At 37.7% G+C, this 14,859-nt stretch overlaps 1 protein-coding gene across 5 annotated transcripts in view; it reads left to right on the top strand.

Moving 5' to 3' along the window:
• The first annotated feature begins 13,974 nt into the window (after positions 1-13,974).
• The window catches only part of LOC112047137 (paired box protein Pax-6), a 104,243-nt gene continuing 103,358 nt past the window's right edge, over positions 13,975-14,859 (top strand). For all 5 annotated transcript variants that reach the window (XM_052888631.1, XM_052888633.1, XM_052888632.1 and 2 more), the window contains exon 1: positions 13,975-14,213. The gene's annotated coding sequence lies outside the window, so the exon portion shown is untranslated. The remainder of the gene's footprint in view (positions 14,214-14,859) is intronic.

The following is a 14,859-nucleotide window of genomic DNA, read 5'->3' on the forward strand; positions in this document are numbered from 1 at the left end:
TTAATTTGCAAATGGTTTATGTAGATTTAAACTTTGAGCTAATTATTTTAATTAATTTTTAATTGCTTATCTTTTTTATCGAAAATTTAATTCTTTATAAATTAATTAGATTTGAATATTTAATGTAAGTGGCAGATATGTAAATATAGCTTTGGTGCGAAATTTTTTAGCATATGACAGCGTATTAAATATCACGTGTCTCAAACGGTGAAGGAAAAACATCGTTAGGAAACCTGCATACCTAAAAATTTTCTTAATTCTGTAGTGCTGAAGTCTGTCAATCCGCATTGGGCCAGCGTGGTGGACTATTGGCCTAATCCCTCTCATTCTGAGATGAGACTCGTGCTCATCAGTGAGCCGATTATGGGTTGATAATTATGAAATAATCAAAACATTATCACTCTAAGTCCACCAAGCCGCTTTGGAGCAGCGTGGTGGGTCGAAGCTCTATATCTCCTCTTCTATAAGGAGGATGACCTCGCCCTGTGATGTGCCGTTAAAATAGGCTGATACTGATGATATTTCAAATGTGGAGCCACTGATTGAGCATTTGTTTTAGGATCCATATTGGGACCAGAAGGATCACCTAGAGTCTAGGTGATCCTTCTGGTCCCATTATGGATCCTAGAAGGACGAGCGTAGAAATTTTTAAGTCGAGCCCGAGAGCTAGAAGAAAATAGACAGGCAAAACGCTTCTCAGGGCGTCTCTTAAGAGATACATTAGTTTAGTGGAACATTGGATTAAATAGGACTAGTGTGCTGTGAGATCAGTCTCTGAAACAAAAGAAATCGACGTACCTACTTGAAAATATTAATTGCATAAAAAACCACACATACCAATTAGAAAAATTTTATTTTGCCATCATACTTAATCTCAATACGTAGACTTAAGTTAGGATTTTCTTTTAAAAATTAAAGTATATTTTAATTGTTTTTTTTTGGTTTATAATCATAAATCATTTGTGAAGTAATTCTTCCGTCAGTTTAAAATAAAATTAATAATGTTTAATTTTGCACAGCAAAAGTTTGGAATGCCCTTCCGGCGTCTATGTTTCCTGCCATCTACAATTTGAATACCTTCAAGGCAAGAATATAGCCGCGATAGCCAGTGTATATGACCTCTGCCTCCGATTCTTGAGGGTGTCGGTTCGAATCCTGTCTGGGGCATGCACCTCCAACTTTTCAGTTGTGTGCATTTTAAGAAATTAAATATAGTATAGAATAGAATAGAAACACTTTATTTATTAACACAACACATTGAAGACTTAAAACTAATACACATCTTGATACTTATAACTATTAATAATAGAATTAATTTAAATATCACGTGTTTAAATGGTGAAGGAAAAACATTGTGAGGAAACCTGCATACCAGATAATTTTCTTAAATATCTGCGTGTGTGAAGTCTGCCAATCCGCATTGGACCAGCCAGACTCATTCTGAGAGGAGACTCGAGCTCAGCAGTGAGCCGAATATGTGTTGATAATGAAGACAAGAATAGGCTTCTTCTAGGCACGCTCCAACGCAGACTCCACTAAGTAATTGTAGTCAAGCGCGACTCTGTCTACCATAAAAAAAATGCATCACAAGTTGACTACACGAGATCATGGTCAACAGGAAGCTGTCGTCGATAAAAAAAAAAAAAACAGTGTATGCCTGTGTGGGCACTCAATTACACGGTGTCACGAATGGGTGCGTACGCGCACCCAACTATGATAGCGCGGTGTCGGTTTATGAGCCATGGAGTAAGTAATAGAGATCTTAGTACCTATACAAGCTACTCGTATTCTATAACCATGTTGGTGAAACTCGACTGTGTGAGCTTCGTGTTCGTATCTTTATCTAAATTGAAGAGATAGACAGAGAAAGGTAGAGACGAGATTAGCAACATTATTTGATGACCTTCACAATATGTAGGTACTTATCGTTTTTTTTTCTTTATTTTTACTCACCTGATGGTAAGTGTAATGTGGCCTAAGGTGGATTTATGAGGCAATGAGTAAGTAATAGAGATCTTAGTAAGCATAGAAGCAACTCGTATTCTATAACAATGTTGGTGAAACTCGACTGTGTGAGCATCGTATTCGTATCTTTCTCTAAATTGTAGAGTTAGACAAAGAAAGATAGAGACGAGATTAGCAACATTTTTTGATGACCTCTCTTCACAATATGTAGGTACCTACTTATTAACATTTTGTTTCTTTTTTTTACTCATCTGATGGTAAGTGGAATGTGGCCTAAAGTGGATTTATGGGCCAATGAGTAAGTAATAGAGAGCTTAGCATATTCTATAACAATGTTGGTGAAACTCGACTGTGTGAGCTTTGAATTGGTATCTTTCTCTAAAAGGTAGAGATAGGCAGAGAAAGGTAGAGAGTTTAGCAACAATTTTTTAATGACTGCCCAATTTTTTTTTCTTTTTTTTTACTCAACTGATGGTAAGTGTAATATGTGGCTTAATGTGGAACGTGTTTGCCTAGTTATGCATATTCGATCTCTTCTTAAAGATGCCCAGGTTATACCTACTCGTAAGAACTACAAAACACGGACTCTGGGAGAGAGTAGTGTAGGGTGGTAGCTACGGCCACCAGCCATGCCAGCCGGCGATCGAACCCAGGACCCAGGTAAATTCGATTGTTTCGTGAAGTTTTGTAAAATATAAAAGATTTTGAAAAACTTTTTTACATTGATTCTTCGTTCGTTTAGATAGTGTCTAGCCTTTACCTTCATATAAAAACTTTTATTAGGTAAACTTTCACTTATTAAACTTTCACACTATTTTTTAATGTTTGCCGAAAACTAGATGTATCATTGGAACTCTTGAAACTAATTTGTTTCTAACATATTTTTAACTGTTGAAATCATAGATCTACGGTTGAAATTGAAAATATATAGGTACCTGCCTGCCTGACTCACATAGGTAAATAGAGACATATGCCATCTTAAAAACACTCGTGAAAATGCAATCCGAATTATAATAAAATTGTAACAAATTAAATTTTTATTTCCAATATTGACACTACATACCTACCTAGTAGATATGCCTCCTGAAAACATTTTTAATTACTATAAGTGACACATTTTCCTAACTGAATAGCACAACCGTTTATAATAAAGACCAAAGAATGCCGACGATTTTCGATTTCCCAAACGCCTACCGTCGGGAAAATGCCGTCGGGAGGTTGCCGACGGAGAACAGAGCGCCATTCTCCCCTCCACCAATCAGCGAGCAGAACACGCCCCACGTAGACAGAGACGGGCATATCAAGAAAAACTATCCATTAGAGCGGGACAGCGAAGTGCGTGTTTATACGTCGAGGGAAATATGATGCATCGTGTTGTTTTAATATTGGTTACTGTTCGATTTATTTATATATTTTTTGCACTGAAAGGTAAGGAGCCGAAATTATTATCAATATAGTAAATTGTTTATCTGTTTTTCTTTTTTATTGCACTTTGTTTTGTTTTGTTTTGATAATAAAAACAATTATAATATTGATTACAAAAAAGTTTTTAGCAAGTAGACATTATGTTGATTGAAATGGTACTGAAATTAATATTGCACACAAATGAAATGAGTCTTACAAATGTACGTACAATGGGTGCGTTTGTGTGCGTTGTTTTCCACCGAAGGGGAAAGCTCGACGCTCCGCGCATTTTGAAAATGGAACGTCTTTTTAACTTTTTCAAACATTTAAAAGCGTTGTTCTCATTTCAAATACGGGCTTTGATTACATCACCTTTTTTGTTGATGGCAACACTATTGTATTGTTTTTTATTTCTTTATTTTTATTTACCTACCTACTGCTAATGGTTTGGATTTTGCTGGGAATCTATTTATTATATCTGCACTTGTTTCGCAGTTTGTTGGGTTTAATTTACTTTTAACTTTGGCATTAATATTGATATCTAGTACTATACCTATAAGTAAACAATATAATCCCATTTTAATGGTAAAGGTACACTATCCCCCCAGATGGGAGGCCTTTTCGATTATAGGAGGGATTTGTAGCATAGAACCACCACGTTGCCTTAGTGGGGGCTGGCGGGCTTAGTGTGACAATATTTGACTCTTTAAAATTATTATTTTGATGGCATCTGTGGCGCAGAGGTATGTGCGATGGATTTACAAGACGGAGGACCTAGGTTCAATCCCCGGCTGGGCCGATTGAGGGTTTCTTAATTAAGTATTAAACCACTCTACTGACAAAGACGTACCTACCGCCAAGCGATTTAGCGTTCCGGTACGATGTTGTGTAGAAACCGAAAAAGGGGGGGATTTTCATCCTCCTCCTAACAAGTTAGCCCGCTTCCATTTTAGACTGCATCATCACTTACCAACAGGTGAGATTGTAGGCTAACTTGTAAAGAATAAAAAAAAGTTAATTTTGTTAGTTAGTTAAGTTTGGAATGCCCTTCCAGCGACTATGTTTCCAACCATTTACTACGCGTTTTTGAACACATTCAAGGCAAGAATAGGCATCTTCTAGGCAATCACGCTCCAAATCAGACCTCATTAATGCATATCATTAGGCATTAGGCAAGGTTGTAGTCAAGCGCGAGCCTGTCTTTCATAAAAAAACTTATATAATGCACCTACTAACTTAAATGATTTTGTTGATATTTGCTGATCTAAGTCAATGTAAAAAGTATAGATAGATAAGTACTAACTAGAAAAACTCAAGGACCAAGGTCATTTACCTCGCAGCATCAAATAATATTTAGACAATAGCAGATCGAATGGTATGATGGTAGATAGATACGTAGCCTATATGTTGGTATAATCACGTTAAGCCCCATAGCTACCTAATGTAAATTTTGCAGGAATACATTGAGTGTTGCTCTCAACAAATATTATGGTGTTCATAATTTGAGAATATTATAAAACACAGAGTAACGGGAAAAAATAGATGGAGCCCTTCGTATTCTTTATGCATTTAGGTACTCGTATAGTTACCATTTTTGTTATTTTTCTGATGGTAGGGTTTACTGCGAGGGTTTGAGCGAGTGTAAAACCCCGAGGGCAAAAATACTTGAACGTGTTTGTGGGCTAACTTCACCTTAACGTGGTTGAAATTAGTGATGTATACCTACAGGATTTTTAACCAAGGTAGGTTATATTATGTTGGTTTACCTACAAATTGCACAAAACAGAAAATTCCTTCTCTTATCCAGGTTCGTAACGAGCCCTCAGTGCATTTTTGCACCTATGAAGTGCACGTTACTGACTGGAATTGACGTCCGCGTGACGTAAGAATTCAGGGAAGATTGTAATTTTGTCAATCTAAATTTTTAAAATAAAAAAAATTTAAAGGCACAATTTAAATTAACTTCATTGCCAGGCTTTCTCTTTCTCTTTACAGGAGAAGGAAATGCAATTTAGACCCACCACGCTCTTTGCATCTGGGGTTTATGTTTCAGAAATCAATGATAATGACAAGGCAAGCCTAACTCCGTTGTAACAATTTCCTGGAAGCCCAGGACAAACTTGTGTCACACAATCAAAAATCATATACCTAGGCTAACCACGATTTAGTAACCGGGATTGAATTTGATATAAATTAAAATGACCGCTGGTCATTGGACGGAGGAGGTTTCCGTCTATTTTTCCCACTTAGTCTCTGTTTATAGCAATATTCACCCTTGCAATCATCAGATGCAGCTCGCATTATATATTCAGGTCTTTGTTTACGAATTCATCGCCACCGGCGGCGAAGGGTACATATCATTAATAAATATTAATAATATTAATCCGCCATTGTTTTGTTACAAGGCTTTTAATATGTAGCCGTATTTATCTGTTAACTGCGATTAAACGAAGTAAACGCTTTAACTGAAACCTTGATCCATTGGGCATGTATTTGTTAAGTCGGTTGCTTTCATATAATGAAAGGCACCGAATTCTTTTGGCATTTGGTTTTCTGCTATGACGATGTGAATGGTGTAGTCTTTTTGGATTACTATGTACAAATGTTATATATAAAATATTTAAGCTTTATTAGGTAGGTACCTACAGTAAAGGATTTTTTTTATTCTTAACTAGTTAGTCTTTGACTACAATCTCATCTGATGGTAAGTGACGATGCAATTTTATTTATGAAAGGTTCTGCTGAGAAGAGTCGACAAGAAACTCAACAGTAGCACTTTTAAAGAAATCATACAGTAAGTAGGTATTAAATTTACAATTGTTAATATCATTACAATTTCTTATAGTTTTATTTCCTGTGTGAAAGTAGGTGACCCTATTTCATTTACAATATTATCGCTAGTGTGCGTCTAGCCTCAAGACAAATAGTGTGTGACAAAAGTACTTAACTGTGTGTGAATACGATTATTAAATTCTAATAAACGAATACAAAGCACGCAAGGGAAAAGATATTATAGGAAGTGTGCGTTTAGCCTACGAAGAATGCAAGAGAAGAGGTACCATAAGCAGTGTGCATCTACCCTTAAATAAATACGGTTCCTACACGCCAGGATAAAACAGTTTACATATTGCAAACGAGTAAGAAGAATGCGAGGGTTGAGTGTGTATCTAGCCTTAAAACAGTGCGTAAATGCTTTTCATGCGAGCTAGGATAAAACAGTTTACATATTGCAAACGAGTGAGAAGTATACGAGGAAAGAGTGTGCATCTAGCCTTAAAACAGTGCGTAAATGCGGTTCATACGAGCTAGGATAAAACAGTTTACATATTGCAAACGAGTGAGAAGTATACGAGGAAAGAGTGTGCATCTAGCCTTAAAACAGTGCGTAAATGCGGTTCATACGAGCTAGGATAAAACAGTTTACATATTGCAAACGAGTGAGAAGTATACGAGGAAAGAGTGTGCATCTAGCCTTAAAACAGTGCGTAAATGCGGTTCAGACGAGCTAGGATAAAACAGTTTACATATTGCAAACGAGTGAGAAGTATACGAGGAAAGAGTGTGCATCTAGCCTTAAAACAGTGCGTATACAGGTACAGTTTCTACACGCCAGGACAAAACACTTTACCTATCTACATATTGCAAAAAGTGTGCATCTAGCCATAATACCACCAGGATAAAACAGTTTACATATTGCAAACGAGTAAGAAGTATTCGTGGGATGAGTATGCATCTAGCCTTAAAACAGTGCGTAGATACGGCTCCTACACGCCAGGATAAAACAGTTTACGTATTGCAAACGAATACGAAGTATGCGAGGAAGAGGTAGTATAGGTATGATAGCGAAGCTAGCAATCTGTGTGTTATAAAGCAGCCGATGTTTAGCTCGGCGCAGCTGCAGCGTCTTACACGCATCACTGGCGGCAGCGGGCCGACCCGCTTTGTGCGTGCCGATACGTGGGCGCAAGGTACAGGAGGAAGCGATTTCACCTTTTATAGTTCTACCTCATTGGTGCATTCGTTAGCCTTTGTGGCATGTTATCACAAGGTCTGGTCTGCTCTGAAGGATATGGTCGCCGGTGTGATTTTAGACATAAGATGTACCTACCTAATACCTATGTCATCATCATCATCATATCAGCCGATGGACGTCCACTGCAGGACATAGGCCTTTTGTAGGGATTTCCAAATCACGATCCTGAGCCACCTGCATCCAGCAAATAACTGCGACTCGCTTAATGTCGTCTGTGCGCTTTCTAGTGCGGGGTCACCATTCCAGGACCTTGGGACCCCAACGTCTATCGGCTCTTAGAACTATGTGCTCTGCCATTTCCACTTCAGCTTCGCGACACGTTGAGCTATATCAGTGACTTTGGTTGTTTTGCGGATTTCCTTATTTATTTAATTCGATCATACAAAGATACTCCTAACATATAGCTCGTTCCATCGCCCGCTGTGTGACTCTGAGCCTTCTTATGAGGCCTATAGTTAGCGACCAAGTCCCGGAACCAGTCGGCGTTGACAGCGGAATCTCTGCCGGAGATTCTTAACACCCCTTGCCCCGCCGTTACCGTAACCGCGGCCAGAGCCAGGAATAGCGGGACTGCCGGGGACTAGGGGCTGTGTTATATTTTGTTGGTCCATATACAAAGAATTGCCCGATACTGATCATGCTGGGCATGCGGGTTGGTCAGCGCAGGGCCAGATTTCTCGCAACTCTGCTGCCCGACACCGGCCTGTGTGATTTAAAAATCTTAGCCATTGTGAATGGATATACCGCCATTTGTCGGTACCTACTATATACATACAAAATAATAGCTCTTTTTACTTAGTTTCAGAAAAGGAACAGATTTTCGTCATGTTTTGACGGCCTCCGTGGCGCAGTGGTATGCGAGACGATGATTTACAAGACGGAGGTCCTGGGTTCGATCCCCGGCTGGGCAGACTGAGATTTTCTTAATTTGTCCAAGTCTGGCTGGTGGAAGGCTTCGGCCGTGGCTAGTTACCACCCTACCGGCAAAGACGTACCGCCAAGCGATTTAGCGTTCCGGTACGATGCCGTGTAGAAACCGAAAGAGGTGTGGATTTTCATCCTCCTCCTAACAAGTTAGCCCGCTTCCAACTTAGACTGCATCATCACTTACCATCAGGTGAGATTGTAGTCAAGGGCTAACTTGTAAAGAATAAAAAAAAAATGTTTAAGTGTTAAATGTGTTTTGAAAAGCTCATGACTTGGGCCACAGGCGTCGCATTAAAAAAGGATGAGAATCTTTCCAGCGATAGATTACAGATTAGATCGCTTTGTGGCCAATTTGGCGCGTCGTGCGGTGTCTTCCTACAACCGCGTACTTTTGCATGTATTGTAGGCATCTGTAGGTATGGCTATGGATACCTTCCTATCGTAATGCTGACGATACGAATAGCTTTTATGTAAAAGCTGGTCGACTTGTGAATCATGTCGCTAGTAGCTGGTTGCTGTTATTGTGGGGTGAAGTTGCCACAGCAACTAGTTCATATATCCTCATTTTTGATTCGATCACGCAGAGAAACTCCTATCATAAATCGTTCCATCGCCCGTTGTGTGACCTGAGCCTTCTTATGAAGTACATAGTTAGCAACCATGCCTCGGAATCAACTGGCAACACGCACTGTCTGAAGACTCCGACACAGTTCAGCCACTTCAGCTTAAAGCTGAAGTGGCAATGGGGCACATAGTTCGAAGAGTCGATGGACGTTGGAGTCTCAAGGTGCTAGAATAGCGACCCTGCACTACAAACCGCAGTGTTGGTCGACCCCCACCAACTAGACTGACGACGGCTCAAAATCGTGATGTTTGGAAGTCCCTACAAAAGGCTTATGTACTGCAGTGGTCGTTCATCAGCTGATATGATAATGATGATGATGATGATGATGATTGACAATGTTAAAAATTAAAAAAAAAACAAACCATGAAAAGAAACCATGGGGGATTCTCTGACCGAGTTTTGACATTGACATCTTAGATTGCATCACTTACCATCAGGTGAGATTGTAGTCAAGGGCTAACTTCTGGAGAAATTAAAAAAAAAGAAGTGTTCCCTGCCACCTTCAAAGTTGGTTTCATGCAGTCAAGAGTACAGTGAAACCATTTTCTAAGCATGCGCATTCCACCATAGATTACAATTTTGACTTAGTATCAGGCATGATTGCAGCTTTACATAAAAAGTTTATAACACAACATTGAATGATCATCTAAAATATGATTATCAATTAAAAGAAATCATCTAAGATCCGTTCATACCACTAACAATTATAAAGTTTTTAATTAGTAAACCTTTTCTTTACATTTGATAATTGGCAACATCCACGTAACGGCTAATACAGCAAGTAATGCTGCAAGATTATGCGACATAAAGAGCACCGTACTTCATTACTTAACCCCACACAATGGGAGCTAATCAATTCTTTAGAAAACAGACTTTAAGCCAAATAAAAGCCGCCGAACAAAAGCCTACATTTGCGCAATGTTACAAAACCGAAGAACAATTCCTTACAAACTGTGAAACTACAGAACATAGCTAGCGATGCGTAAATTAAGGATCAATCTCTATTCAACTATGGTATAAGTGCAAATATAAAAAAACCTATGTTATAAAGAAAATAGTCTCGCATCTCGGTGTCCCGCTGTTTTGCGCCCCATTGTTCTTACACAAACACTTTCTTTATACGTGAAAAAGGTCTTTTATTTATTTTTAGACCCATTGTGGAAAACGATTTTTGATGGTTGACTTAAGACGGATTTTGAATTTGTGCATTGTATGGGTGAAATCTGTTGGTGAGGTTGGGTGAAACGTAAACGCGGTTTGACCTTTCAGAGGGAAGAATAAAAAAGGTGAGGACTCAATATCAGTCGTTTACATAACTGGTTTAGGCATCTCATGACAATTAAACATTTTTGGTTGTGAAGTGAATAAACTTGACCTTGAATTAAACGGAATTGAATAGCTGTAAATTGATGTGATAAACATATTAATTATTTGTTTAATACATATACCTACTTCAATGTATACACAAGTGAATAAAAAACAATCCATTTGGATCTGTACAAGGTTTAGATTATTGACAGATTTTATAATGAAATTTTGTGACGAATTAATCTGAGTAAAAATCTCGTCACTGAATCACTCTATGTTGTGTTGGAATCACTCTTTGTTCACCTTTTTATCTTTGTATAAAAATTAACTTCGTATTTTCGATATAGCTTAGTTTTACGTATCAATTCTATAAATTATAGATTTTTGTTGCACTGCACCCTCTAGGGTGCGTAGTCAACGTAAATTTGACCTATGCCTTAAAAAAATGACGTCTCAATCGAGCCGAGATAACCAGTCGTGACGAAATACCGTGACAAGGAATCGTCGGATCTCACAATAACCAAGAGCGAGCGTGAAATTAGTCCCAGTATAATTTGGGGCTAACTCATTCAGCGCTGACTGGCGTGACGTTGGCCGCGTGGCCGCCATTGTTGTGACGCGGCGTGCGAAAGCGGTTTTTGTTGATTTTAGGTTACACAGCTTTTGGCGGGAGGCCGTGATGATTATGGAACTAATTGTGTGTGACGCAACTTGTTACTGATGTCATTATTTTGTTGAGATGCAGTCATGTTGTTTGATTAACATTGGGAATGTAGATTGTAGAGTCTCCGTATTGGGTTTATGTTGATTTTAGGTTACACAGCTTTTGGCGAGAGGCCGTTATGATTATGGAACTAATTGTGTGTGACGTAACTTGTGTCATTATTTTGTTAAGATGCAGTCTTTTTGTTTGATTAACATTGGGAATGTAGACTATGAATTCGGTTTTTGGTGATTTTAGGTTATATAGCTTTTGGTGAGATGCCGTTATAATTATGAACTACCTAATTGTATGACACAACTTGTCATTATTTTATATTATTTTATTGACGGCCTCCGTGGCGCAGTGGTAAGCGCGGTGGATTTACAATACGGAGGTCCTGGGTTCGATCCCCGGCTGGGCACGTTGAAATTTTCTTAATTTGTCCAGGTCTGGCTGGTGGGAGGCTTCGGCCGTGGCTAGTTACCACCCTACCGGCAAAGACGTACCGCCAAGCGATTTAGCGTTCCGGTACGATGCCGTGTAGAAACCGAAAGGGGTGTGGATTTTCATCCTCCTCCTAACAAGTTAGCCCAATTCCATCTTAGACTGCATCATCACTTACCATCAGGTGAGATTGTAGTCAAGGGCTAACTTGTAAAGAGTAAAAAAAAAAAATATTCAATATGTACCTATTTTATTAAGATTTCGAAATGTTGTTTGATTGACATTGGAAGAAGTCTGCGTAATCGGGTTTTGTTGATTTTAGGTTGTATAATTTTTGTTGCTGTTGTTATATTGGTACTTACTCTTTGCTGTAGTGGACCTGTTAACAATAGGTACCTATACTTTTTAATTAATTATTTATAAAATTAATATTATTAAGTTAGCAGTTAGTAATGCAATAATGTTCATGTTTAAAGTAATTTATCTAGACTGAGTGTTACAATCTTCAGAAAGAGAATTAAAAAAAATTCAAGCCTCGAACCCTGACCCCTACCTACTTTATGACCCGAAGCCGCATAGTCTTACTATTCTTTTTTTTTCTTTTTCATTTTTTTTTTCTTTTATTTTTTAAAAAGAATATTTGCCATATTTTTTTTAAATATGATCAATATTCCCATTCCCTTCCAACTAGTCGAGAAAGTATTAGGAGTGGGTACGACAATAGACAAGGTGTGGGGATCGAACCACCGCCCCTCGGTGATGAGTCCGACCGCTCTTACCGTTGAGCTATTGAGGCTATTATTGAACCAAAGAAGCGTTTAGAATATGTATATAGCTAGTACTTGTTTGTCTGTAGATATCTGTGTCCCTAACCCTTTTTATACGCCCTCTGTACCTAAGTATCAATAAAGTATAAAAACTCTACATAATATATTCCGGATATGGCATTCAACCCATGAGATGTAAAAATTTTACATCCCTTCTTGCTTAGTAAGGACATAATAACCCCAAGACGGGTGGGTTGTAAAACTTAACCGTTTACGAGCGTCCGCGGTCTGAAATACCCCCGGCTTTTAGTAGTTTTAATACATAAAACATCTATCTACCTTTTTTAAACTATGTACCTATGTATATAATTATGTTTGACCCGACAATTTATTTAAAATATACTTATGTAAAAAGTATTAAAATTGCGATTAAAACGTGGCGGTCGTTTTCAAAAAGTTCATTAAAATCGATCGATTCATTTCTGAGGAGTGCGATCACTCATAAAGTCGACATTTTGAGATAGGTATTAGAGAATAACTATAGAATTAGATACATACAAGGTAGGTACCTACTTACCTAACTCTACGTATATTTTACATAATTATTTACCCAGATAAACACTTCAAAAGTTTGTAAATTTATTTATGCTTACATTAATCTAACTGAAAATAAAAAGAAATCATTTTCATCATCACTTTGCTATTAAATTAATTTTCTTTATAATGACCTATATCTTTCAGCAACCTTTAAAAGTCAAGTCTGTTACTGAGTGAGTGACCAACACCATCCATCAATCAATCGATCACTAACCCATCAGAACCATCAGTTCGCTAAGCAAATTGTACCATATCGTGAATAAACTAAGCATATTTAAAAAATATGTCTATATGTTACAATTTAAAAACTCATAGATAAGTAGTTTATGTCACTTAATTACCTCCACTAGCTAACTATTGTTACGTATCGATTCTCTCTCTACAATCGCTAAGCTTTCGAAAATTAAAAAAAAAAAAAAATACATTGATAAGGAAAGTCATTCCCATATGGCGGTAATGCAATAGAAAGTTACCTACTACAAAAAAAAAACATTTTAGTGACAATTAAATCTAAAATTTTAAATCAATAATTTATCCACAACTGCGTAGTTTAGGTAAGGTAATACTACAAATAATTAATAAAACAATTATTTGTAGTGTAGTAAATTGAAGGCTTGTAAACAAGTCCGAAATTTAAAATTTTCTACATACAATAAATCTTATTTTAGAAAACTTAGTTAGGTACCTACACCGAGTTCGTAAATAACAAAACAACAGTTTGCAGTAAAAACAAACGCATATTTCCCCGACTAGTAACTCGCGTTAGCGAACTTTACGACCATCTTTACTAAAAATACCGAGACAAACTTCCGTTAATAACCGTGGAAAAGTTTTGTTACGTCGCCATAAGGACATCGCAACTTGTTTCCGTAACTCCGTAACTCTACCTACGTCAACGTATGCGTTGAGTTTTCTATAAAAGACCTAAAACGCAAACGAACTTTTCTATTCGCAAAAACTTGAAATCCAAATTCGAATTTCGAACATCGAATCATACAGCGTGCCCGCGACTGGGACGCCACATTGCAAACCGCTTTTATGTGGGCGTGAATTGTTACACACTACGCTCGTGTGGTTGTGTGCATTGCGTCTGTGTGCGCACCCACCCTAGGGTGCCTACACACGGCTCTCGGCCCCTCTAGGCCCCGCCCCTCTGATGCTCACACGGCTGACTTGGAATCAGATGGCTCGGCCAGTCGTAAGCGAGCCGTGACATCGGAAACGGTTCGTAGCTTTCGAACGGCCTTACCAATACTTAGGGCATTCGATGATTTCGCGCTACGCTGGCCCTGGGCCGGATTCAGAAACTTGTCAAATTAAAGAATAGGCACGCGCTCGAACGGTTCAATTGATTTCCGGACTGTGTTTAGTTTTAGTGTTATTTTGGTGTTGCCGACTGTTTTTGTGTTCTTGCTCAACGTTGCCGACGCATCGATTTAGGTACGTCGATTCTGGATTTACTTCATGCCTGCCTTGTATGCCTTTTCGTATCTTATACTACTATACTCGGTGCAGATGGAAAAATCTCTTTTACTCAATAAAGGTTGTTGTCATCAAATATGACAGCCCTTCACGTCAGTGGTTATTTAGGATGTTATTATTTAAACTTTATATACCTACCTACTTCTGTATTATCTATATATTATTATATAGTTTATCCTTCTATGTGCGCTATGTAAATACATATTTTTAAAACATAGGTAATATACTAAATATTTAATGTAAGTGAATCAAAAACTGACAATCCAATGAAATTGAAGACATACATTTTTACATAGTTATCTCTGAATTTTCTCTTACCTAATAGGTTTATAAAAGTGATCTCGAGCTAGGTAGGGTTTACCTGCTATTACAACTCATAAACTTTATCTCTTCTCATAACTAATGTTTCTAAAAATCTACTACAATATCTACCAAATTTAGCACAAATATAAGTACATTGGTACTTAAGTAAACTGTCTTTTTTTTCTAAATTAACTAAATCAAAAATGAAACAACGTAATAGCTATATTTTAACCTCTCAAAATTTTAAACTCTTTAAAAACAAAACAGAGACGTCAAAAAAAAATATAAAACTTTATATCGA

The sequence above is a fragment of the Bicyclus anynana genome, chromosome 23 (genome assembly GCF_947172395.1).
Source record: "Bicyclus anynana chromosome 23, ilBicAnyn1.1, whole genome shotgun sequence".
Lineage (NCBI taxonomy): Eukaryota > Metazoa > Arthropoda > Insecta > Lepidoptera > Nymphalidae > Bicyclus > Bicyclus anynana.